This window comes from Heptranchias perlo, chromosome 21, assembly GCF_035084215.1.
Source record: "Heptranchias perlo isolate sHepPer1 chromosome 21, sHepPer1.hap1, whole genome shotgun sequence".
Taxonomy (NCBI): domain Eukaryota; kingdom Metazoa; phylum Chordata; class Chondrichthyes; order Hexanchiformes; family Hexanchidae; genus Heptranchias; species Heptranchias perlo.
In genome coordinates, this window is record NC_090345.1 from 11,263,422 (window position 1) to 11,290,813 (window position 27,392).

Consider the following 27,392-nt stretch of genomic DNA (forward strand, 5'->3'; position numbering starts at 1 on the left):
ACAAATCATTTCTTGGGCTGCAATTAGAATATTGTATCCACAAACCCTGACTTTAGGAAAAATGTCAAGGTCACGGAGAGGGCGCAGAAGAGATAAGCTAAAGATGATACCAGGGATGAGAAGTTTAATCATGAATAAAGACTAGAGAAAGCGGGGTTCTTTTCATTACAATAGAGAAGGTTCAGAGCAGATCAGATGGAGGTGTTCAGAATTTTGAAGGGTTTTGATGAGGTAAATTGTGGAAAAACTGTGTTCATTGGTTAGTGAGTCGGTAACCAGAGGGCATAAATTTACGATAATCACCAAAAGGACAAAGGGAGAGGTCAGGAGAATTTTATTTATATAGAGGATTATTAGGACATGAAATGCCCTACCAGAAACAGTGGTTAAATATTTGAAAAAAGAAAAATTTGATAGAGTACAGGAAAAGGGCAGCGGAATGGAATTAAGTGGTTAGCTCTTTCAGAGGGCCAGCATTGACACGATGGGCTGAATGGCTTTAGTCAGTGCTGCAAAATTCTATAATAGACAACTAGATATGTTTCTGGAGAGAGAAGGGATTGAGTAATAATAGGGGAAGATTTCTGCTGTTCACTATTTTTAACAAAATTGTGAATGTGTGTATAAAGAAGACACATTTTTTGCTATGGAGAACAGAAGAAATTTCCCCCCATAGTGAGAAAGCAGATAGGCAAAATAAAGACTAGGTGGGCTAATGGCCTCTTCCTATTCCTAAAAATGGTTGTTGCTGTAACTGCAGAATGTTTATTGTTTTTGCCATGTTGATTCCAAATATCCTCAAACTGCCTTATTTAATAATGATCTCCTTCTAGTGAAAAATTTGCTCAACAACCAGATGCAGGAGATCTGAAAATATCTGCTCTAATTAATTAGTCCAGCAAACACAGCAAAATGAATAATGTATTTCATTGTACAGACAGAGTTTGACCTCCTCATGGAGCAGAAACAGAAAATATCTCCTTAGAATCATACAGCACAGAAGGAGGCCATTTGGCCCATTGTGCCTGTACTGGCTCTCTGAAAGAGCTATCCAATTAATCCCACTCCCTTACTTTTCCCCATACCCCGATAATTTTTTTCCTTTTTAAGTATATCTCCTTAGTACAAGAAAAGGAGGGTCAAGACCACAGGAATGGTGCAGCATAGTATATCTAGCATCTGCTGAAGATTGACGTGTGGGACTGAATAGAAGTAAATTGAGATTGCCTCCATAATAATCCAGCTATGGAGAACAATTTCCTTGAAAGTCTCCGGCCTCCTGACCACGATTGAGGGGGGAACTGTAAGTCCAGATCCTGTGATTTCAGAAGCCATCTCCACAGATGACGTAACCACACCATATAATTATTGTATACATGCACATTTATTCTAAAGGTTAAGCTTCCAGTCAAAATATTGTGAGAACCAAAGATTCATTAACTGGTACATTAAACATATATATTTAATTTCTGCTCAAATTTAGACATAAGATTGAGGAAAAGGAAACCAAACGGCTTGATTTATCTCACATAGATCATGATGAATCACCCTCACCTAACCACTCAGTCACTTTTTGAAAGGCAGAAAGGGCCCACTGCCCACCACTCCACACATTCCTCCCCTCTTCCTCTGAGACTATGCAATTGAACTACCACTGCAGTTGCTGTTTATGCTTTTGGGCCTAGGTCTATACTTCACAGGTACACAACAGTGTTGATTTAAGCAACTAAAATGATTGAAATGGACAATAACTAAAATGATTGCATTTTTAATCAACGAAATACACATTAAAACTGAATTTCTTATTTGAGATTGAGACAAAACTAAAATTAAATCTAAAATTATTACTAGGACAAAAACAACACTGAGTTTTTGGAACAGATGTTGGAAATTAAACAAACAAATAAAATTTTAGTTGGCATTTAAGCAGCAATTTAATCAAAGTCTTTAAAATGATAAAGGGATTCAATAAGGTAGTTACAGAGACATCATTTCCTCCGATGGAGGAAACCAGAACAAGGAGGCATAATTTTAAAATTAGAATTAAGCAATTTAGGAATGAATTCAGGAGGCACATATTTTACACACATGGTAATGTTAATCTAGAACTCTCTTCCCCCAAAAGGCTGTGGAAGCTGGGTCAATTCAAATTTTCAAGACTGAGACCGATAGATCTTTGTTAGATGGGGGCAACAAGGGATATGGAGCAAAGGCGGGTAAATGGAGCTGAGGTACAGATCAGCCATCATCTAACTGAATTGCAGAACATTCAGGTGTCAGCCATGGCTCAGTGGTAGCCCACAGCCGCCTCCGAGTCAGAAGATTTGAGCCCATAATCTAGGCTGATTCCTCTGTGCAGTACTGAGGGAGTTCTGCACAGTCAGAGGTGCGATCTTTCTCTCCACTTTCTTAATAGAGATGTTAACCCATTTAAAATAAATGTTAAAATAATAGGGAGAGGAATTTGACATGAGTGGATTTTACAATAAAGTTGTCAACAGCTATTGCCAGACTAAGATTTCTTGTAACCTTGTGAATCGTGACCTTAAACCAGGCTGGGACCAGTGTCCTGGTGAATCGAATAACTAGGGTGGTAGATAGGGCTTTAAACTAATAACGGGGTGGGGGTTTCAGGTATGGTTAAATTTATAAGTCTAAAGAGAAAAGTCAAGGCTATAGAGCAGAGCAAAGTCCAAAACTAGGGTCTTACATTTAAACAAAGCCAATTACGTAAGTATGAGGGGCGAGTTGGCTAAGGTAGATTGGGAAATTAGATAAGCAATGGTGAACATTTAAAGAAATAATTCATAATTCTCAATGAATATACAGTCCCTTAAGGAATAAAAACTCCATGGGAAAAGTGGTCCAACAGTGATCCAGTCGTTTTACCCAATCTGTTAATGGGTAAAACGACTGATGATCAGTGGGAAATGTTTAAAGAAACATTTAACGTGATACAGAATTGGTTTATACCCCTGAGGGGCAAGAACTCTACTTGCCAAAAAAAACAGCCATGGATAACTAAAGAGGTAAGGGACAGTATAAGACATAAGGAAAGGGCATACAAAAAGGCAAAAAATGGCACAGATCCCGGCGAATGGGAAAGACACAAAGATCAACAAAGGGTCACAAAACAGATAGTAAGATCTACAAAAAGAGAGTATGAAAAGAAACTTGCAAAGAATATCAAAACCAATATGAAGAACTTTTATAGTTACATTAGGAAAAAGAGGGTGGTCAGGAGCAGTGTTGGCCCCTTAAAAACTGTAAGTGGGGATATTGTCATCGACAATGGGGAAATGGCGGACATGTTGAACAATTACTTTGCGTCAGTACTTACAGTAGAAAAAGAGGATAGCATGCGGAAATCCCAAGAAAACTAATATTGAATCGGGGACAGGGACTCGATAAAATTAAAATAAGTAAAGCAACAGAAATGAAGAAAATAATAGCACTAAAGAGTGACAAATCCCCAGGACCAGATGGTTTCCATCCCAGGGTTTTAAAGGAAGTCGGTGAGCACATTGCAGATGCCCTAACTATAATCTTTCAAAGTTCTCTAGATTCAGGAACTGTCCCTCGAGATTGGAAAATTGCACATATCACTCCGCTTTTTAAGAAGGGAGAGAGAGGGAAACCAGGGAATTATAGACCAGTTAGCCTAACATCTGTTGTGGGGAAACTGCTGGAGTCCATAATTAAGGATAAGGTGATTGAACACCTTGAGAATTTTCAGTTAATCAGAGAGAGCCAGCATGGATTTGCGAAACCTGATTTAATTTTTTGAAGAGATGACTAAAGTAGTGGACAGGGGAATGTCAATGGCTATTATTAATATGGACTTCCAGAAGGCATTTGATAAGGTCCCACATAAGAGACAGTTAGCTAAGATAGAAGCCCATGGAATCGAGGGAAAAGTACGGACTTGGTTAGGAAGTTGGCTGAGCGAAAGGCGACAGAGAGTAGGGATAATGGGTAGGTACTCACATTGGCAGGATGTGACTAGTGGAGTCCCGCAGGGATCTGTCTTGGGACCTCAATTATTCACAATATTTATTAATGACTTAGATGAAGGCATTGAAAGTCTCATATCTAAGTTTGCCGATGACGCAAAGATTGGTGGCATTGTAAGCAGTGCAGATAAAAACATAAAATTACAAAGGGATATTGATAGATTAGGTGAATGGGCAAAACTGTGGCAAATGGAATTCAATGTAGAAAATGTGAGGTCATCCACTTTGGATCAAAAAAGGATAGAACAGGGTACTTTCTAAATGGTAAAAAGTTAAAAACAGTGGATGTCCAAAGGGACTTAGGGGTTCAGGTACATAGATCATTGAAGTGTCATTAACAGGTGCAGAAAATAATCAATAAGGCTAATGGAATGCTGGCCTTTATATCTAGAGGACTAGAGTACAAGGGGGCAGAAGTTATGCTGCAGCTATACAAAACCCTGGTTAGACCGCACCTGCAGTACTGTGAGTAGTTCTGGACACCGCACCTTCGGAAGGACATATTGGCCTTGGAGGGAGTGCAGCGTAGGTTTACTAGAATGATACCCGGACTTCAAGGATTAAGTTACGAGGAGAGATTACACAAATTGGGGTTGTATTCTCTGGAGTTTTGAAGGTTAAGGGGTGATCTGATTGAAGTTTATAAGATATTAAGGGGAACGGATAGGGTGGATAGAGAGAAACTATTTCCACTGGTTGGGGATTCTTGGAGTAGGGGGCACAGTCTAAAAATTAGAGCCAGACCTTTCAGGAGCGAGATTAGAAAACATTTCTACACACAAAGGGTTGTAGAAGTTTGGAACTCTCTTCTGCAAATGGCAATTGATACTAGCTCAATTGCTAAATTTAAATGTGAGATAGATAGCTTTTTGGCAACCAAAGGTATTGAGGGATATGGGCCAAAGGCAGGTATATGGAGTTAGATCACAGATCAGCCATGATCTTATCAAATGGTGGAGCAGGCACGAGGGGCTGAATGGCCTACTCCTGTTCCTATGTTCCTAAGTTAAGGGTAGTATTAGATTAAAAGAGGCTTACAATGTTGCCAAAAAGAATAATAAGCCTGAGGATTGGAAGGATTTTAGAAATCAGCAAAGGATGACCAAGAAATTTATAAAGAGGGAGAAAATAGAATTAGAGTAAACAAGCAAGAAATATAAAAACAGATTGTAGGAGCTTCTACAAGTATATAAAAAGGAAGAGACTAGCAAAAGCAATCGTGGGTCCCTTAGAGGCAGAGACCGGAGAAATTATAATGGGGAACAAGGAAATGGCAGAGACATTAAACAAATATGTTGTATCTGTCTTCACAGTAGAAGACACAAAGAAAACCCGGAAATAGTGGGGAACCAAGGGTCGAATGAGAGTGAGGAACTTAAAGTAATTAATATTAGTAAAGAGGACTAAAAGCCCTCAAATCCCCTGAACCTGATGGGCCAGATCCTAGGGTTTTGAAAGCGGTGGCTGCAGAGCTAGTGGATGCATTAGTTTTGATCTTCCAGAATTCCTTGATTCTAGAACGGTCCCCGTTGATTGGAAGGTAGCAAATGTAACCTCGCTATTCAGGAAAGGAGGGAGAGAGAAAAAGGGAACTATTGGTCAGTTAGCCTGACATCAGTAGTAGGGAAAATCATAGAATCATAGAAAGTTACGGCACAGAAGGAGGCCATTCAGCCCATCGTGTCTGCAACAGCTGAAAAAGAGCGATCCAGCCTAATCCCACGTTCGAGCTCTTGGTCCGTAGCCTTGTAGGTTACGGAACCTCAAGTGCACATCCATGTACCCTTTAAATGCAATGAGGGTTTCTGCCTCTACCACTGTTTCAGGCAGTGAGTTCTAGACCCTCACCACCCTCTGGATGAAAAAAATTCTCCTCAACTCCCCTCTAATCCTTCTACCAATCACTTTAAATCTATACCCCCTGGCTATCGACCTCTCTGCTAAGGGAAATAGGTCCTCCCTATCCACTCTATCTAGGCCCCTCATAATTTTATACAGCTCAATTAAATCTCCCCTCAGCCTCCTCTGTTCCAAAGAAAACAACCCCAGCCTATCCAATTTTACCTCACAGCTAAAATTCTCCAGTCCTGGCAACATTCTCGTAAATCTCCTCTGTACCCTCTCCAGGGCAATCACATCTTTCTTGTAATGCGGTGATCAGAACTGCATGCAGTATTCTAGCTGCGGCCTAATTAGTGTTTTATACAGTTCCAGCATAATCTCCCTGCTCTTATATTCTATGCCTCGGCAAATAGAGGAAAGTATGCCGTATGCCTTCTTAACCACCTTATCTACCTGTTCTGCTACCTTAAGGGATTTGTGGACATGCACTCCAAGGTCCCTCTGTTCCTCTACACTTCTCAGTATCTGCCCATTTATTGTGTATTCCCTTGCCTTGTTTGCCCTCCCCAAATGAAGGGAATGCTAGAATCCTAGAAATGCTAAATGCTAGAATCTATTATTAAGGACATAGGAACAGGGCACTTAGAAAATCATAATATGATTAGGCAGAGTCAGCACGGTTTTATGAAAAGGAAATTGTGTTTGACAAATCTATTAAGAGTTTTTTGAGGGTGTAACAAGCAGGATTGATAAGGGACAACCAGTCGATGTAGTATATTTGGATTTTCAAAAGGCATTTGATAAGTTGCCACACAAGAGATTGTTACACAAGATTTTGGGATTGGGGCTAATATATTAGCATGGATTGAGGATGGGTTAATGGACAGAGAGTAGGAATAAATGGGTCATTTTCGGGTTGGCAGTTTGCAACTAGTGAGGTGTCGCAAGGATCAGTGCTTGGGCCTCAGCTGTTTACAATATATATCAATGATTTAGATGAAGGGACCGAGTGTAATGTATCCAAGTTTGCTGATGATACAAAGCCAGGTGGGAAAGTAAGCTGTGAGGAGGATACAAAGAGTCTGCAAAGGGTTGTAGACAGGTTAAGTGAGTGGACGAGAAGGTGTCAGATGAAGTATAATGTGGGGAAATGTGAAATTATCCACTTTGGCAGGAAGAATAGAAAAGCAGAATATTTTTTAAAAGGTGAGAGACTAAGAAATGTTGATAATCAGAGGGATTTGGGTGTCCTTGTACACGAATCAGAGAAAGTTAACATGCAGGTACAGCAAGCAATTAAGAAGGCAAATAGTACGTTAGTCTTTATTGCAAGGTGGTTGAAGTATAAGAGTAAGGAGGTCTTGCTGCAATTAAAGGGGCTCTGGTGAGAACACACCTGGAGTACTGTGTACAGTTTTGGTCTCCTTACCGAAGGAAGGATATACTTGCCTTGGAGGGAGTGCAATGATGTTTCACTAGATTGATTCCTAGGATGAGAGGGTTGTCCTATGAGGAGAGATTGAGTAGAATAGGCCTATATTTTCTGGAGTGTAGAAGAATGAGAATTTTAGCTGAGAGGTTGTTTCCCCTGGTTGGACAGTCTAGAACTAGGGGTCATAGTCTCAGGATAAGGGGTCGGCCATTTAGGACTGAGATGAGGAAAATTTTCTTCACTCAGAAGGTTATAAATCTTTTGAATTCTCTACCCCAGAGGGCTGTGGGTTTTCAGTCTTTGAGTATATTCAAGACTGAGATCGATAGATTTTTGGACACCAAGGGAATCAAGGGCTATGGGGATAGGATGGGAAAGTGGAGTTGAGGTAGAAGATCAGCCATAATCTTACTGAATGGCGGAGCAGGCTCCAGGGGCCGGATGGCCTACTCCTGCTCCTATTTCTTATGTTCTTAAGTAAGACAATGATGACCCTTTCAGCAACATAAATTTTGACAAAGAAATTCCTGGAAAAGAATAAATTAAAATGTGGAAAGCTAAAATTAAAAGACAACAAAAATTTGGGAAGCTAAGGCTAGACTAAAATTCGGGCAGTAATTTTAACAACAACTTGCATTTGTATAGTGCCTTTAACATTGTTAAACATCCCAAGGTGCTTCACAGGAGAGCTATCAGACAAAATTTGACACCGAGCCACATAAGGAGATATTAGGACAGGTGACCATAAGCTTGGCCAAAGGGGTAGGTTTTAATGAGCGTCTTAAAGGAGAAGAGAGGACTAGAGAGGCGGAGAGGTTTAGGGAGGGAATTGCAGAACTTAGGGCCGAGGCAGCTGAAAGCATGGCCACCAATGGTGGGGTGAAAGAAATCAGGGATGTGCCAGAAGCCAGAATTGGAGGAGCACAGAAATCTCAGAGGGTTGTAGGGGCTGGAGGAGGTTACCAAGATAGGGAGGGGTGAGTCCATGGAGACATTGGTTCGGCTGCCCATTTTACACCCCGCCCAATTTTATTTTCCACTGACTTCATTGTCTGGGCGGCCAATCCCATCCCATCAGTTTCTTGCCGGGTGGCTTAGGTCAAATTTGCCCCCAGGACCAACATTTCTTCTGAAGACTACAAATAAAGTAAGACTAAAATGTAAGAATCAGAAATAGAAATTATTTTCAATTTTAGTTTTAAGGCCAAATCCACGCAGCTATAGAACGAGCAGAACTCGCTACCAGTCCTGTAGTGTCGTGACGTTGTTTCTTCTGTAAGCATCACCGAATGTGCAAAAAGGCTAGAGGACAACGAAGGCTTGAATAATCCGACGAGAAGCCAAGAAGGAATTGGCAGCAAGCCCGGCCTCCAGTGCCAACTCACTGGCATCCAGCCATCCCACTACTATTTGTGTGCCCACTCAAGCTGCTTCACCACAAAAGCTGTAGGAAGCAGAAGTGGTGAGAGACTTGCTGATTGTTCTTTGTTCCTCCCTCGTCATCTCCTCACAGAGTCAGCTCCACATAGCTACATTAAAGCCACTGCCTGATACATGTTGATTTTGCTGAGAGAAAAAAAATTAACTAAATTATATATTATAATTAAAATAATAATTATACATTATAATTAAATTATATTAGGGTGCGTTAACATAGTGGTTATGTTACTGGACTAGTAATCCAGAGGCCTGGACTAATACCCTAGACTCATGAGTTCAAATCCTGCCACGGCAGCTGGGGAATTTAAATTCAATTAATTAAATAAAATCTAGAATAAAAAACAAACAGTATCAGTAATGGTGGCCATGAAATTACCGGATTGTTGTAAAAACCCATCTGGTTCACGAATGCCCTTTAGGGAAGGAAACCTGCCGTCCTTACCCAGTCTGGCCTATATGTGACTCCAGACCCACAGCGATGTGGTTGATTCTTAATTGCCCTCTGAAATGGCCAAGCAAGCCACTCAGATGTACAATCTCGCTACAGAAAGTCACAATAAGAATAAAACGAGACGGACCACCTGGCATTGGACCACTAGGCACCGGACATGACAAAGGCAAACCAAGCCCAGTCGACTCTTCAAAATCCTCCTCATTAACATCTGGGGACTTGTGCCAAAATTGGGAGAGGTGCCCCACAGACGAGTCAAGCAATCGCCTGATATAGCCATACTCTCAGAATCATACCTTTCAGCCAACATCCCAGACTCTTCCATCACCATCCCTGGGCATGTCCTGTCCCACCGGCAGGACAGACCCACCAGAGGTGGCGGTGCAGTGATATACAGTCAGGAGGGAGTGGCCCTGGGAGTCCTCAACATTGATTCCGGACCCAATGAAATCTCATGGCATCAGGTCAAACATGGGCAAGAAAACCTCCTGTTGATTACCACATACCTCCCTCCCTCAGCTGATGAATCAGTCCTCCTCCATGTTGAGCGAAGGAGGCACTGAGGGTAGCAAGGGCACAGAATGTACTCTGGGTGGGGGACTTCAATGTCCATCACCAAGAGTGGCTTGGTGGCACCACTACTGATCGAGCTGGCCGAGTCCTGAAGGACATAACTGCCAGACTGGGCCTGCGGCAGGTGGTGAGCGAACCAACATGAGGGAAAAACCTACTTGACCTCGTCCTCACCAATCTACCTGTCGCAGATGCATCTGTCCATGACAGTATTGGTAGGAGTGACCACTGCACAATCCTCGTGGAGACGAAGTCCCGTCTTCGCACTGAGGACACCATCCAACATGTTGTGTGGCACTACCACCTTGCTAAATGGGATAGATTCAGAACAGATCTAGCAGCTCAAAACTGGGCATCCATGAGGCGCTGTGGGCCATGAGCAGCAGCAGATTTGTATTCCAGCACAATCTGTGACCTCATGGCCGGCATATTCCTCACTCTACTATTACCAACAAGCCAGGGGATCAACCCTGGTTAAGAGTGTAGAAGAGCATGCCCCGAGCAGCACCAGGTGTACCTAAAAATGAGGTGCCAACCTGGTGAAGCGACAACACAGGACTACCTGCATGCTAAACAGCGGAAGCAACATGCTATAGACAGAGCTAAGCGATTCCACAACCAACGGATCAGATCAAAGCTCTGCAATCCTGCCACATCCAGTCGTGAATGGTGGTGGACAATTAAACAACTAACGGGAGGAGGAGGCTCTGCAAACATCCCCATCCTCAATGAAGGCCGAGTCCAGCACGTAAGTTCAAAAGACAAGGCTGAAGCATTTGCAACCATCTTCAGCCAGAAGTGCCGAGTGGATAATCCATCTCGGCCTCCTCCCGATATCTCCACCATCACAGAAGTCAGTCTTCAGCCAATTCGATTCACTCCACGTTATATCAAGAAACGTCTGAGTGCACTGTATAAAACAAAGGCTATGGACCCCAACAACATCCTGACTTGTGCTCCAGAACGAGCCACGCCGCTAGTCAAAATGTTCCAGTACAGCTACAACACTGGCATCAACCCGACAATGTGGAAAATTGCCCAGGTATGTCCTGTCCACAAAAAGCTGGACAAATCCAATCCGGCCAATTACCGCCCCATCCATCTACTCTCAATCATCAGCAAAGTGATGGAAGGTGTCGTTGACATTGCTATCAAGCGGCACTTACTCACCATTAACCTGCTCACCCATGCTCAGTTTGGGTATTGCCAGGACCACTCGGCTCCAGACCTCATTACAGCCTTGGTCCATATATGGAAAAAAGAGCTGAATTCCAGAGGTGAGGTGAGAGTGACTGCCCTTGATATCAAGGCAGCATTTGTCCGAGTGTGGCACCAAGGAGCCCAAGTAAAATTGAAGTCAATGGGAATCAGGGGGAAAACTCTCCAGTAGCTGGAGTCATACCTAGCACAAAGGAAGAAGGTAGTGGTTGTTGGAGGCCAATCATCTCAGCCCCAGGACATTGCTGCAGGAGTTCCTCAGGGCAGTGTCCTAGGCCCAACCATCTTCAGTTGCTTCATCAATGACCTTCCCTCCATCATAAGGTCAGATATAAGGATGTTCGCTGACGATTGCACAGTGTTCAGTTCCATTCGCAACCCCTCAGATAATGAAGCAGTCCGTGCCCGCATGTAGCAAGACCTGGACAAAATCCAGGCTTGGGCTGATAAGTGGCAAGTAACATTCGCGCCAGACAAGTGCCAGGCAATGACCACCTCCCCTTGGCATTCAACGGCATCACCGAATCCCCCACAATCAACATCCTCGGGGTCACCATTGACCAGAAACTTAACTGGACCAGCCACATAAATACTGTGGCTACAAGAGCAGGTCAGAGGCTGAGTATTCTGCGGCGAGTGACTCACCTCCTGACTCCCCAAAGCCTTTCCACTATCTACAAGGCACAAGTCAGAAGTGTGATGGAACACTCTCCACTTGCCTGGGTGAGTGCAGCTCCAACAACACTCAAGAAGCTTGACACCATCCAGGACAAAACAGGCCACTTGATTGGCACCCATCCACCACCCTAAATATTCACTCCCTTCACCACCGGTGCACTGTGGCTGCAGTGTGTACCATCCACAGGATGCAATTCAGCAACTCGCAAAGGCTTCTTGGACAGCACCTCCCAAACCCGTGACCTCTACCACCTAGAAGGACAAGGGCAGCAGGCACAAGGGAACAATACCACCTGCACATTTCCCTCCAAGTCACACACCATCCCAACTTGGAAATATATCGCCGTTCCTTCATCGTCGCTGGGTCAAAATCCTGGAATTCCCCACCTAACAGCACTGTGGGAGAACCTTCACCACACGGACTGCAGCAGTTCAAGAAGGCGGCTCACCACCACCTTCTCAAGGGCAATTAGGGATGGGCAATAAATGCTGGCCTCGCCAGCGCGCCCACATACCATTGACAAAAAAAAACATGTATTCAAAAGAGATCAACGTTTTTAAGATGTAATTATCACCAAAAGGTAAGTAGCTTCAACTGCCCTTTTCTAAAAAAAGTAAACATTAAAAAATTTGTGATTAAGTTTCATAGCCTATTTTCCTTATGCCCATCAACTTTTTTTTTGCATTTTGAATATTTATATACACACTGAGCGTTGATAACATAATGGAGAGAATTGGCTGAGAAGAGTTGCTAAGACAGACCATACAAATGAACTAAATTAACCATAAAAAATTCATACAAAGCACTGGGGTTAATTTCTAGAGGGATAGAATTGAAAAACAAGTTATGTTAAACTTCTATCAAACTTTGGTTCGACCACACTTAGAGTACTGTCCACAGTTCTGGCCTCCATACTCCAAAAAGGATTGGTAGAAGGTGCAAAAAAAATTTACATGGATGATACCAGAACTGAGAGGTTATAACTGTCAGGAAAGACTGAACAAATTGGGGTTCTTTTCTGTGGAAAAAGAAGGCTGAGGGGTGACCTGATGGAGGTATTTAAAATTCCGAAGGTGTTTGATAAGGTGGATGTAAAGAATATGTTCCCATTTTAGGGGGGGGGGGGGGGGGAGTCCATAACTAGGGCTCATATATGTAAGATAGTCATTAATAAATCCAATAAGGAATTCAGGAGAAACGTCTTCACCCAGAGAGTGGATACAATGTGGAATTTGCAACCACGTGGAATACTTGAGGCAAATAGCAGAGATGCATTTATGGGGAAGCTAGATAAGTACATGAGGGATAAAAGGATAGAAGGATGTGCTGATAGGGTTAGATGAAGTAAGGTGGGAGGGGGCTTGTGTGGAGCATAAACACCAGCATAGACCAGTCGGGCTGAATGGCCTGTTTCTGTGCTGTAAATTCCACCTTAGTAGGAATTTAATCAATAGCACAGGTTGTTTCAACAATCTTGCTATTTGAACTATGTATATTAATACAGCTCCTAATCATGGTTGAGTTCAGTGTATCCTCATTATATTCTTCCAGTGATGTTTACTGCATTTGTTTAAGTCGTACAAAAAAAGTCCTGGCAAAGAAAATCACCAAGAAAGCGCGGGTCATTTTCACCTTGGCTTGGGGTGGTAAACCGATGGAGTGAATTGCCTGCCCATTTACCTGTCCAATTTTCATTTCCACTGAAATAAGTGTAACAAAAATCAGGCAGGTTCTATAACAGGCGGGCGAACAGTCCAGTTAACATTTCAGTTGTAGACCCGTCATCAGAACTGGGGAATATTTTCCCGATGAGAAGAGATTTTTTACATTTTTCCCCAATATTTTCCCCAGGACTTTCCGCCTGTCTCAAGTATTGTTTCCAATTTACGATATTTCTCATATTAAAAATTACATCTAAATGGAAATTGTTGCCATCTGGGAGGAGAAAAAGAGGCAAAAACCTTGCGTCAGGTTTTCTGCGATGTAATGACCTTTCTGTGACACCAATCATGTCCTCATGAATGACGCATTATGTTGAGTCTATCCCAGCAGAAGGGACGTGGCTGTCTTTAGAATCTAAAGCCAGTGACTCCATTATTCACAACGACTGCTCAAAGACAATCTCAGCAGTTGGCAATTTAGGCTGGGAAAATGTTCAATGGAATATTGATGACATGCCAGCTCACCTTCTTGAGCTGGTAGGTCGATCTAGCTCATCAAACGTTGAGCAGAGTTTCTGAAATGACCCACATTTTTTTTTAATCAGATAAAAAAAGACTCTCACCATCAGCGTCTCTTTTTTTCATCTGTATCTCCCTTTCAAACCAATTAGAAAGAATTTCTGTTGATTATTAAAAAGAAACTTTATATCTGCTTTTGCAGTTAAAAATAACACGTCGAGAGAAATATACGAGTATACAGATTCACAAGGAAATGGGAGTGACAACAGTTAGAACTCTATGGGAAATGAGGCCAGGACAGAACACACACATGACAATATACTTGATGGATATACCTACCTCTGAGAAATAAATCTCAGGAGACAAGGAGTGAACCAGCTCCACCACCCATGCATGTATATAAAGCTCAGCTCCTGGCCATGGGTGGAAAGATTTCTTCTGTGTGCTATGTGTAATGAAACTGTAAACCCATTCTTTATCAATGCATTTACGATCTTGGTACACATAGTCCACAAAAGAAATCTTCCTCTTACGGATATCCCCAAAGATGAGTTTCCCAGGCAGGGTCATACATATAGTACTTGTACAACCATGTTTCTCATGGGAAGCCACAAGATTGTCAAGAAACTCTCTGGGATAATCAAATGTCAGTTGAACACCAAACAAGGCAATTACAAGTTTATATTAGAAAGGGTCCAAATTGAAGTGAGGGGTGATGAGGGTTCATCCAATTCCAAGGCCAGTTAGAAGATAAGAGGTCCTGAAACATATATGTTCTTTCTTAGCCATGTTGCGGTCACTCATGGAGGATATGCCACAGTGACCTATGACCACAGTATGAAGCAACAACAACTTGTATTTATATGGCACCTTTAACGTAGTAAAACATCCCAAGGCACTTCACAGGAGCGTCATCGAACAAAATTTGACACTGAGCCACATAAGGAGGTAGTGGGACAGTTGCCCAAAAGTTTGGTTATAGAGGTAGGTTTTAAGGAGCGTCTTAAAGGAGGAGAGAGAGGTAGAGAGGCGGAGAGTTTTAGGGAGGCAATTCCAGAGCATAGGGCCTAGGCAGCTGAAAGAACGGCCGCCAATGGTGGAGCGATGACCATCAGGGCTGCGAAAGAAGCCAGAATCGGAACTCCAAAAGTGGAAAGCATCCGCAGAAATGTAGCGTTATTCAGCTATAGAAAACATTGCCTGTCTGAGCCATCTTGCAGACCATCCAGATCCAAGCAGACTGAACCTGGCAGTGTGAGCGAGCTGAATTACTGTCAACAACACAATGTGCTTCTATGAACGTTGTCATTTCCACTGTATATGTTCAGTTCCCTCATACTGTGGAACATTGCGACTCCTCCAAGCCAACAAGGTCGCCTCCATTTTCTGATCAAAACACAAGTATTGAAATTAACAAAAACTGAAGGAGAAAACCCACATGGATATTCAAGATAATTCCATTTCTGCCAATGGTCTTATTTTTAAATAGGAAGCTGATGGTGAAACTCTTCAAAATTAGTTTAAATATTTTCATTTTAAAATCTGCCCAAGATTTTAGGGAAGCCTTTCCTGTCTATTGATTGGTATTTTTGACTCATCTAGCAGCTACATCTATTGTCAATAAAGAACTGTCTTGTTTTTGAGAAAGGCAAGCTGGGAAATGTCGTTTTTAAAAAAAAATTACTCCAGCAGGTAATCCCAAAAATCTTGTTTAAAAATGGCTGAAACTGCAGGAAGTCATGTAAATTTTGTATTCAATGAAATGCTTCCTACTACTTTAAAAAAAATCTACTTACATATTGTGCATGGTGCTTTCCATGGTCAGTTGATGAATACAAGTTTGTTCTGATATACACATTAGAATTTTGTTTTGATAGAAGTATGTTTGCTATTAATTATCATCCAGACTGGGTATTTACCTACCACCCACAAAGGCAACAGAAAACCCTTCCAGAAAGCAGTTAACAGAAACCTGTTAAAATTTGCCATTAATTTGTAATGCTCTCGATAGAGGGGGTGAATATATAGATAAATTGGTTTTATTCATTCCTCAGAGAATCCTCGTATGATTGCCTTTCCAGAATGCAGTTAACAAAGCTGTTTAAATTTCGGTGAGAACAGAATTGTGCTCGGCTGTGATATCCCACAGCTGATACTGTCTATCTTTACACATGACGAATTGCCATTTTAGGTAATGGCTGCTGTCTCCCAAGGAAGTAGGTTAGTGCCTTCAGGAGAGGAAGAAAATCCGAAATTTTTAGTGATTACTTGGGAAGGCAAAGTAATATTAATTGACAATGACACCAAAAATACTGCAATAAATAGCCTTTCTCCTGAAATCTATAGTTTTTAAAACCCACATTAAGTGCCAACTAATCACTACTGTGACTTGTCTCATCTTCCTTCTTAATCTTTTCAGTCTTGGCCTTGAGCCTTGGCTCTCCATCTAGGTTTCTCAATTTTAAAAAAAATTAAAAAGTTCAGTGATATTATTAGAGCAATAAGCAATCAGCGGACATACTGATCTTGGTGCCCGATCATCCATGGGAGTTAGAGACACTTGCTGCCCTCTGCACTGAACTAGTTAACCAAGGATATAATGTTACATCTATTTTTCTCCCCTTTTAAAAAAAAAATAATTAAAATTAATGTCTGTAGATAAGTACAATTTTGCACTGGATTTCAATGCATTACTGTATTTTATTTCACAATCTCAATCATGAATTATGTATGGGTCTTTGTGGAATAAACCTACTAATGCACCACTACTGGAGCCATGACCTATATTTACTGACATAATTGTATGAATAGACTGCTCAGCCCTATTTAATCCTTTCAATTCTACAGTTTGGCATGACATTCCACCTTTTTACCTAGCTTTTGAATTATAAAATGGTTCACCATTAAAGTAAAACATCAGTCAATAGCAAAGCTATTCTTTTCACTAAATTAGTCCCTCCCCTACCCTTTCTCAATTTGATCGCTTTGGCTATAAGAAAATGAAATGTTTAATGGGCTACAAGGCAGCTGGAGCAGATGGAAGCACATTAGAATTCTCAAGAAAATGAGAGAGGAAATAGGCGAGCCTCTGGTAAATAGAGAAAATGGGAGAAGTGAGACTGGCTTAAAGGCAATGCCTCTGTGTTGTCAGACTGCTTGTCCAACATCCAGCCTTGGACGAGGCGGTGTTTCCTGCAGTTAAACGTTGGTAAGATCAAAACCATCATCTTCGGCCTCTGCTACAAGCTCCATACCCTCACCACCGATTCCATTACCCCCCTGGCCACTGTCTCAGGCTGAACCGGACTGATCGCACCCTCAGCATTCTATTCAATCCTGAGCTGAGCTTCTGACCCCATATCCTCTCCATCATAAAGCTCGCCCACTTCCACCTCTGTGATATCTCCCGTCTCCGCCCCTGTCTGAGCCTATTTGCTGCTGAAACCCTCATCCATGCCTTTGTCACCTCGACTTGACTCTTCCAATACTCTCCATTCCTCCACCTCCGTAAACTTCAGCTCTTCCAAAACTCTGCTGCCCTTGTCCTATCCTACACCAAGTCTTGATCACCCATCACCCCTGACCTTGCTGACCTACATTAGCTCCTGGTCCCCCAAAGCCTCCAATTTAAAATTCTCATTTTGTATTACTCTGGCTCCACAATAGTCTTGTAAGTGTTAGGTGATGTATAGCAGATGTTCTTTACTTGTTTATAATTGATTTGTGTTACATATGAACTAGGAATGTTCTTATATTTATGAATGAAACAACTAACCTGCAATGTCACAAATATATGTCAACATGTCAACAGTGACGACATTTCAAGAAAAAATACTTAATTGGCTGTAAAGCGCTTTGGGACGTCCTGAGGTTGTGAAAGGCGCTATATAAATGCAAGTCTTTCTTTTCCTTCTTTAAACAAGTTCCCAAAACTTGTAATATAGCAAATTCTGGGCACAAGCCTTTACCCTCTTATCCCAAGGTACAGGGATAACAACATGCTATGCTATCACATTGCTATAGTGGTATTATATAAAAGAATTAAAGTTAAATAAATAATTTAAACTGTTTTTACAAGACTCCCCTGATGGGCTCACTGAACAGCGTGCTGCATGGATTACTACTGAGTCATACAGACCAGGAAGCGCTCAGGTTTCATCCTCGATTATGTAGAGTTAGCTGATCTCAGCCAAGGCAGGAGTAGGGGTGCCATTATCGGCCTCCGTTTTCCTCAGCTAATAAGAATGGGGGGAAAAAAATCAGCCAAGGCTCCTTCTTCTGCTCTCCTGACCGGCCTTCCACCTTGCACCCTCCGTAAACTTGAGCTCATCCAAAATTCTGCTGCCCGTATCGTAACTCGCACCAAGTCCCGTTCACCCATCACCCCGGTGCTCACTGACCTACATTGGCTCCCGGTCCGGCAGCGCCTCCATTTTAAAATTCTCATCCTTGATTTCAAATCCCTCCATGGCCTCGTCGCTCCCAATCTCTGTAACCTCCTTCAGCCCTACAACCCTCAGATCTCTGCGCTCCCCCAATCCTGGCCCCTTGCGTATCCCTGATTTTAATCGCCCCACCATTAGTGGCTGTGCTTTTGGATGCCTAGGCCCCAAGCTGTGGAATTCCCTCCCCAAACTACTCTGCCTCTCTACTTCTCTCTCTCCTCCTTTAAGACTCTCCTTAAAACCTACCTCTTTGACCAAGCTTTTGGTCACCTGCCCTAATATCTCCTCATGGCTCAGTGTCAAATTTTTTTTTCTATAATGCTCCTGTGAAGCACCTTAGGATGTTCTACTATGTTAGAGGGGCTATATAAATACAAGTTGTTGTTGTTGGTGTTGTTTGGATCGCCACAGGTTCCTGCCGGAAAGTGTGCCTATGAGGATGGCTGGCGAGTACAGGATTGGGCTCAGTTGCAACATCCCTGAATTGGACAGCCTGCAAACTTTCACTGTCTGGGCTCACGCATGGATAGAGTGCAATAATAGAGGGCAACTGACAGTTGATGATTTTAATTGGTGGGCCTGCTTTCTCCTACTGTTGTGAAACAGGATTGTATCGGTGGGAGCGTGCGTGTAGTTATATGTGGCGAGAGGCACTTTCAATAGGTGGTCTAAAGGAGAACTGCAAACTTTGACAACCTCACATCTGTACCTTTTTTTTTCATAAGTTATATAGTAAAAAGCACACAGAAGGAAAGAAGGCATAATTTTGGAGGAGCCAGATTCATTGACAATTTATTATATCAATGTTTGTATGTAATTGTTTCAGCCGAATACATAATTTGCTTCCCTGTTCCATCTAGAACAATAATTGAAGCACAAATCATGGATATCATTTTTTTTTCCATGGCTTTAATTAACTGATAATAACATCTTTAATTTTAAATCCATTCTCACATGAGCCATGGTTCTTCGATGACACAGTAGTGATGGTAAACCTTAAATCTTTAGGGTACCGTTGATTTGTACTCATTCTGCCATTTAAGTTCTTTAATTAAGTTTCATTTCATTGTGTTTTTTTCCCTCTCCTTGTAAATTAACATTTGTGTTTGAATCTTATACCAGACTTGACTCATTAGAAACTGATGATGGACCCTCTAGGCCTACTGTTGCAAATGTTTAGTCGTCGCTCACTTGCTGCAGCAATTAGGAAAAATAATTAAAACAAATGATCTGTGTGGGGCTTCAACAAATATTATTAATCAAAAGCCTGCAACTGACTGGCAGCCAAGTGTTGCACGCCTAACATCTGACTGCATGTCGGCTGTGAAATCTGATGGCACTGCCCCTTTGGAAATAAAACGAGTGTTATTTTATGAAATAAGGCCTTGGGCTATTATCTAAGTAAACAATTCAGAAGCGATGAGTTTCACTGAAACATATTTCTTTCGTGTTTCGAGCTATCCACGCCAATGCATCTGGGTGCGAAGTTAATGAATGGTGGAAAGTTGTGCAGTCGGAGGTTTGCTCATCATCAGGGTTGCCTTAAGGGAAAAGCAATAATGGTCATTTGTGGAGCTGGACATGGTGCTGGTGTACGGCAGTTACATCTGCATTTCCAACCCTTTAATTTATATCATAATGTCCCACTTCCCTGTTCTTGGATTGAAAAATGTTCCAGAAAATTCCCACTCAATGGTGGACTGTTTAAATTGCCCCAAACTGCACAATGTGCCACTGGTTGGATTCTTGCTCGGAATCCACTACGTGTTTTGACTGAGCAGCAGTTGCTGTTATAACCAGTCACTTGCCCAAGTGCTCGAGGGATCGCTGGCAGTCCATATGGACATTGTGGAAAGAATGAATAGGTGTCCAAGTTATACGGCCTGTCAAAAAATTATGAAAGGAATTATTAAATTGATCCTGGAAAATTGTTCAGTATCACATAGGATTGAAATATCAGGTGGCACAAGTTTAAAAATTAGGAAGTAAGAAAGGAAATTGGATGGAACTTTTTCACTCAATGGAATTGGGGATTAAGTCACCAAGGAAGGCCACTGAAACAGACAGTATAAATGATTCAAGAGAAAATGAGATACATTTTTGGATTGAGGGATATGATAAGTTGGTTAGGCCTATGAAAAAGTGATTTGAGTCTAATGGTCTTATTCTATTCCTGAAAAATCTTACAGTAAAAGTAAAATTTGGTGTCATATTGACTCTCTTTCACTAAATGTCAGGAGCATCTTTTAATAAATACTGCATTTCACCAATTTTTACAGTGTGGTGATGCTAAAGAGAATAGGACTTTAGGCCAGCACATTGGAGCACTGGAGATGGAGGCTTCTTCCTCCTGGTTGCTAACCTCTCCCTCCCAATCTCATGTTGTGCTCCTGTGGAGATGTACCAGTGCAAGAAGGGAAAAATCAGGAGAGAAGTAAGGTCTTTGTTGAACGCCTTCTAGAGACCGACTGAGAGAGGTATTGGCAGAGGTCATGGGAGTAGGTTTGCAGATCTGCTATTGATCAGAGGTGGTACATGAGCGAGGGAAGGAAGTCAGGAGGATTTGGGAAAAAAATAGAGGAATTTGATAGCCTCACAAGAATTGGGAAAAAAAACGACAGGGGATGCTAAAGCGATTTAGGGCATATTATTATATTATCTTTTCCTCCTTGAATTTTGGACATAGGCACTGAATCTTGTACATAACAGTATTGGGCTTAACAGCATCAACAGACAAACAATAGAAGCCTCTACCATTTGCCATCAGGCAGTAGTTCTACCTGATCAGTGGCTATAGTCTGATGTCGTTTGAAAGATGCCTTCTCGCTGGTCTCTGCAACTGATGCAATTTTCCCTTCTTATTGCTTTCTCAAACTTAACAAGTCCCTGAATCATGATTTCCATTACTCACCTATTGAAGATCCTGAGCAGTCCAGGAACCTAGGGGTAGAATTTCTGGAACAGTTCCCTGGTCTACTGCCATAACTTTGGCAGAAGATCGGCACAAACACCGGACAAACGGCTGAAAAGGTTAAAGTTTGGGTAAACCCCCAATGGAAATCACTGATGTTAGTGTCTACCCCTGGAGTCTGACTTATTCCTCAATAAAGGTACCAAAATAATTATTGTACAACTCTGAATATAAACAGGAAAAGAAAATCAAACAGCAAACTAAACAGATTAACACCTCCATTGAAACAGCAGATAGAGGAATTTAAAATGAACAAATTAATCATTTATAAACTCAAATTGATGCACAGTGTAATCTCTGGGCTTTTTTATATTTAGAGCGTGAGTTAACCGTTTCCCCTCTGTTGACATATATAGAATTTTAAAAAGTAATTGTTTTTAGGTTGCACTATCATTTGGGATGAATTAAAAAAAATATTTTGACTTCAAATGAAAGTGAGATTGAAGCTAGAATCTACTGATTTTCTTACATAGAGCATCGTGGTTATCAATTTGTCCTGAAATGTGACATTTAATTCAAAAGTAATTTTCAGCACCCCCAATGGCTCAGTTGCTAAAAGCTGAGTGATACAAACCCCAAAGTCCCACGTTCATTTGGCTGGTCTGTGCTTAATTGACTCATCACAGCGATCGAAAAGCTGAGGATCCTAAAATTGGCTTCAGTATCCCTGCACCAAGGTGGGGAAAATTAACCATTGTTCCGGCTACTGATTGCTATGCGGTGATCCTTGCTGGATAAATGTCGGGTATTGCAAGAGGACAGGAGTGGGCTTGGCCTTAATACCAACCATAATTGAATAATGTACCAACAATCCCTGTCCAAACTCGCTTGTGAAGAATGGTCAGCTGAGTGAAGCACAAATCATGTACGTTTGGAGCATCACTTTAGTCATTAGTCAAACAGCTTCTGGAGAGGGGAGAAGAGTGACATAAAAAAGTGACAAAAAAAAAAGGCCTAGGGTGTCAGGAGAATTATTGAGTGGAGCCAAGAAACACAGGGCAGCACTGGGTAGTGTAGGAAAGGTCCTAATTGCTTGTTATCCACAGGCCTGGGAGTAGCTACTGGAGAATGAGGCATGGTGCAGAAGAAGGGCACTCCGAGGGGAAATAATATGAGGCTAAACGGTAAATAATAAATGGTTTCTCTTATTTTAACTACACGTGTATAATTAAAAGGATCCTGCAACTTTAATAAATGTGCACATAAGCGATTGCAAACATGATCTGAAGTACAACAATTATGTTTTAATGGTAAAAGGTATTCAACTCCATGTTATGAAATATGCTTATTAGTTCAATGAACAAGGTTGGTTCAATACTCACAAGCAAGGAAACCATGAATAAATAAGATTCAGTTTCACAAGTGCAACTACACATTTCATAGAGAGGCATTAAATATTTAGTTCATCATGCTTGTTGCCTTTTCTCCAGTTTCTGAAATTAAATTTTGTAAAGGTGTCTTGTAAAGCTTTTCTAAAATAAAAAACAACTTTTCTTCCTTTCCCAAAGCCACTGAATTTTGCTGGGTTGTGGCTCCACTGGTACTCGGAGCCCATTGGTACCTCACCTGAGTGGCTGTTTTCTTGATGTGAGCCTAGGCGGTGAGTGTTGGCAGACTATTTAACTATGAGAGGGATGTCATAGCCAGATCCATTAACCACATACGCACAGAGCTTTTCCAGCAGGGGACAATGGACCGCCATCATATTTTTCAGCTCCCTAGTTTAGGGGCACTAAGGCGATCTGTAGCACTTCTATTGGCACCTTGGATGAGCCCAGCCAACTCAGCACAGAATGGAGTCAACTCTGTAGCCATCCTGGTCTCTACAGCTCAGTCCCACACTGGACCTTTGAGTGAACTGTGTAAAATTTTATGACTGGGCTAAGAAAAATGGAGGAAACAGTAAGTGTGTCAAGTGACATCACTAACCCATTCCAATCTAGCTACTCTGGACATATAGAAGTAGATCCACATTTGCTGGCCCAAATTCATGCAACAAATTATCTCTTTAGTTCAATCTAGCACACCTTAAGATATTGATACCACATTACAATCATCTGCCTGGATTTTCCACAGGGATTCTTCCAATCATCTGCTGTAACTTCAGCAGATGATGAACAGAATCTCTCTCCTCCTTTAAGACGCTCCTTAAAACATCTCTTTGAACAAGCTTTAGGTCACCTGTCCTAATATCTCCTTATGTGGTTCGGTGTCAAATTTTGTCTGCTAATGCTCCTGTAAATCGCTTTGAGACGTTTTACTATGTTAAAGGCGCTATATAAATGCAAGCTGTTGTTATTGTGTTTTATAACAAGTTCCACCACCTCTCCCACTTGTGAAGGCATTGTCCAAAATCCTGAAACGAGCCACACCTCTCTCCTCTGGTGTAGGTCCTTTGCATGCGAGTCGTACGACTCATTCGCGAAGACCTCACTAAGTGCGCCACTGTGGCTGTCAATCTTCCTGGGCCCCAGGAGCCTATGAGCTACATGGAAATTTACCCAAAAGATGTGCAATATCTGTACTTAGCACCTCTGACCTCTTGCGTCGATGTTCCATGTATTGTGCGGCATGAAATGGACTCAATTATGTATGATATATACTGGTTATAGAATTCCCTTGTAAATTCCTGCAAGTTGTTTCTTGATAAACTTGAATTAATTCAATGACAACTGTCATTGTAAATATCATCGTGCTCCAACTTGACTTGCATTGACAGTCACTCTTAGCACAGAAGCAGATCCAAATGCAAAAAAGTGCCGATAATTTTTGTCATGTGGTTTTTAATGTCATCAGAATAAGATTACTGCTTTGTAATCACTCCCAAATATCCACTATTCTATGGATAACCATCGAAACTCTTGCATTAGATTACAGCCAATATAAATTACCTATTGGTATCCATTGTTCTCTATTACATCTGAACTTCTAGATTGGATTACTGTTTGACATCCATTATTCTACACATAAACTTTCATATGTTGCATTATTGCCATTTTCATTAATTAATTTTGTTTGAACCTCGCTGATTTGAGATATATTGTTTTACCTTTTCACGAACAGTTGGCCTGAGAATTATTACCCTGTGTTTAGGTGACTGTCTCTATTAGGTTAGCTCATATAAATGAGTATTTGGAAACAAAATAATCATTTAATCTTTAACACATTGAAGACAACGGGTTATTAACAATTGTGAACTGCGGTCATGAAGTATTTTGAGCCCATTAGACTACATAAAATATAATATAAGGAATATAGATGGTTAAGGGGTGATTTGATTGAGGTTTTTAGGATTTTGAAAGGAATTGATAGGGTAGATAGAGAGAAACCTTTTCTGCTAGTGGGGGAGTCTAGGACAAGGGGACATAACCTTGAAACTAGAGCCAGGCCATTCAGGAGAGAAGTTAGGAAACACTTCTTCACACAAAGGATGGTAGAAGTGTGGAGCTCTCTCCCACTAAAAGCAGTAGATGCTAGCTCAATTAATAATTTTATATCTGAGATCGATAGATTTTCGCTAGCCAAGGGTATTATGGAATATGGAGCCAAGGCGGGAAATGAAGTTCGGGTTCAGATCAGCCATGACCTCATTGAATAGTGGAACGGGCTTGAGGAGTGGAATGGCCTTCTCCTGTTCCGATGTCACTATGTTCCTAAAAGTCAGGTTTTTGCTTAAAGAACGTGTTTTGAAAAAAAAAGTTAAATCACAAACATATGAAAATGAGGGGCAGCAAAAGACAAGCTTGTCCATCAAGCCTGCCCCACACTCAAGATGGCCGGAGCATCCTGACCAGACACTTCCTACCCCCACCCCCCAGCCATGCAATCTCCTGGGAGAGGCAAATAACCAGAGAAAAACGCAGGGCCGATAAGAGAAAAAAAATCTTTGGAAAATTCCTCTCTGATTACCTCAGGTGATGGAAATCAGCCCACGAGATCACATGGAATATGGGTTATCTGTAAAATCACTTACCTTCTATATGATGCGATCTCTGCCCCAGTCAGGAACTGGTCCAGCTCCCTCTTGAAGGCTGCAGAGAGTCAGCACACACCGCACCAGTCCACTGCTCTCTGGGTAAAGAACCACCCAACATCCAATCTATTGCTACTGTTGCATAGTTTAAACAGTATCAGTAAGAAATTGGTGAGAAACGGTGTAAATAAGGTATAATCAAATAAAAAAACGAGTTGGCACTGTGGTCTAAACTATGTAATGTCACTGGAACAACCTGCTGTGGGAAACTCTAAAGCTAACTCCGGTGCTTAATTTTAATGTACAGTTTCAGTATATGTTGCATAAAACTGCCACAGATGTTAAATCAGCATCCGAAAGAGTTGCCGAATTCGAGGGATAATACTGGCTGCAAAGGGAAAACCAGCCCCCACACCTTCTCCCTCAGCCTACCAAACAGAATGAAATTTTAAAGGGATTAAATTCATTTAAAAAATGAATGGCTTTTGCAGTGCAACTGCTTAGTTGTGTTAAATATAGTTTTATTTACAAAAATAAACTTATCGTGGGAGACACCAGTACGCGTGGTTCGTCATTTTTTTTCGAAAACTATCAATCAAATTCTAGCATATTTTCAGTGAGATTGCAAGGGCAGTCCCAGAACAGTAAGATTTACATCCCCAGGACCTGAGCCAACATCCATTAAATGTATGAGAGAACCTGTATGCTGGCTTTCAAAAGGGAATTGCAAACAATTTTACAACACCAAGTTATAGTCCAACAAATTTATTTTAAATTCCACAAGCTTTCGGAGGCTTCCTCCTTCCTCAGGTGAACGGTGTGGAAATGAAATTTTCGAATCCTTCGCATTTGAAAATCACAGAATAATGCCTGGTGATTACTGCCCGTTGGTAACGGGCATTGTTCTGTGATTTTCAAATGCGAAGGATTCGAAAATTTCATTTCCACACCGTTCACCTGAGGAAGGAGGAAGCCTCCGAAAGCTTGTGGAATTTAAAATAAATTTGTTGGACTATAACTTGGTGTTGCAAAATTGTTTACAATTGTCAACCCCAGTCCATCACCGGCATCTCCACATCATTTCAAAAGGGAGGGAGAGGGGGACAACCCTCCTGATCTACATTGCCCGGAGCCAAGATATGAAGTTGTGTGTATTTTTGAAGGAGTGCAATATGGTGATAAAAAGATTTGTCGTGTTTCTAAGTTGGGGGCGGCGGAAGAGAGAGAGAGAGAACACAACAACGGATGGGGGCCACCTGCATCAATGATCCACTAGATGGTATAAGATGAATGGACAGGATGTCGTTTGGGGAGAAAAGTTTTCGCTGTTGAATGATTCAGAGAGAAGGCAGATTGCAATGAATGTATCTGAAGTTACAACTCCACGGCATTACGCACAGTAAAATTGTTCATCTGTCAACAGAAAGGCAGCAATCTTTTATTTTATATCTGGCATTACATATATATATATCTGGGGTTTGTTCTCTCACTGACGGACGCATTTATCCGATAGCCGCTACTTGTTGCCAGACTGCTTTTAGGAATCTGTCTTCATTAACCATCAAATTCCCTGGTCCATTTCCATCTCGTAATCTCCCCGCGCGATATCATTTAGCTGTCTTCCTTGCTTTTGTGGCTTTTCAATTTTTTTTTAGAAAGCTGGTATAGGTCTAGACTTCAATATAAATGCGATTTTTTTTATGCGTCGACCAGAAGCGGCTGTTGGTGCCAGTGCCAGGCGTTAGTATAGCGGCCAGAGTCCCTGCTCACACTGCCCATCGGCAGCTATAGTGTCAACACGTGGAAGCAGTTTGAAATGCACCATAATCACCGTTTTCTTTGAAGGGGTAGGGAAGGATACCGCGACCCCCATATTCCCCCCCCCCCAGTCCCCACTTACCGAAAACATTTACTGCGTGGTTTGCAAAAAAAATAATAAAATTTAACAGATAGATCCAGGGTTAAATACCGCGCCACGCGTAGGAAGAACAGACCGGGACTCAAGTGACCGCATTCCGACTTCCACTATACCGACTGGCCGCCAGCAAATGAGCAAAGTAAAGCAGGCACAACACCGGGGATGCAGACACGGCTCATCTTTCCAAAAAAAAAAACCCCCCCACACACAAGACACAACCCATAAATGAACAGGTCGAACCCATCTCCTCCCCCGCA

The 27,392-nt window shown here is 41.7% G+C and overlaps 1 long non-coding RNA gene across 1 annotated transcript in view; it reads right to left on the minus strand.

The window, feature by feature from the left end:
• Positions 1–27,392, minus strand: part of LOC137339977 (uncharacterized) — a 155,489-nt gene that overhangs the window by 95,997 nt on the left and 32,100 nt on the right. The window lies entirely within an intron of this gene.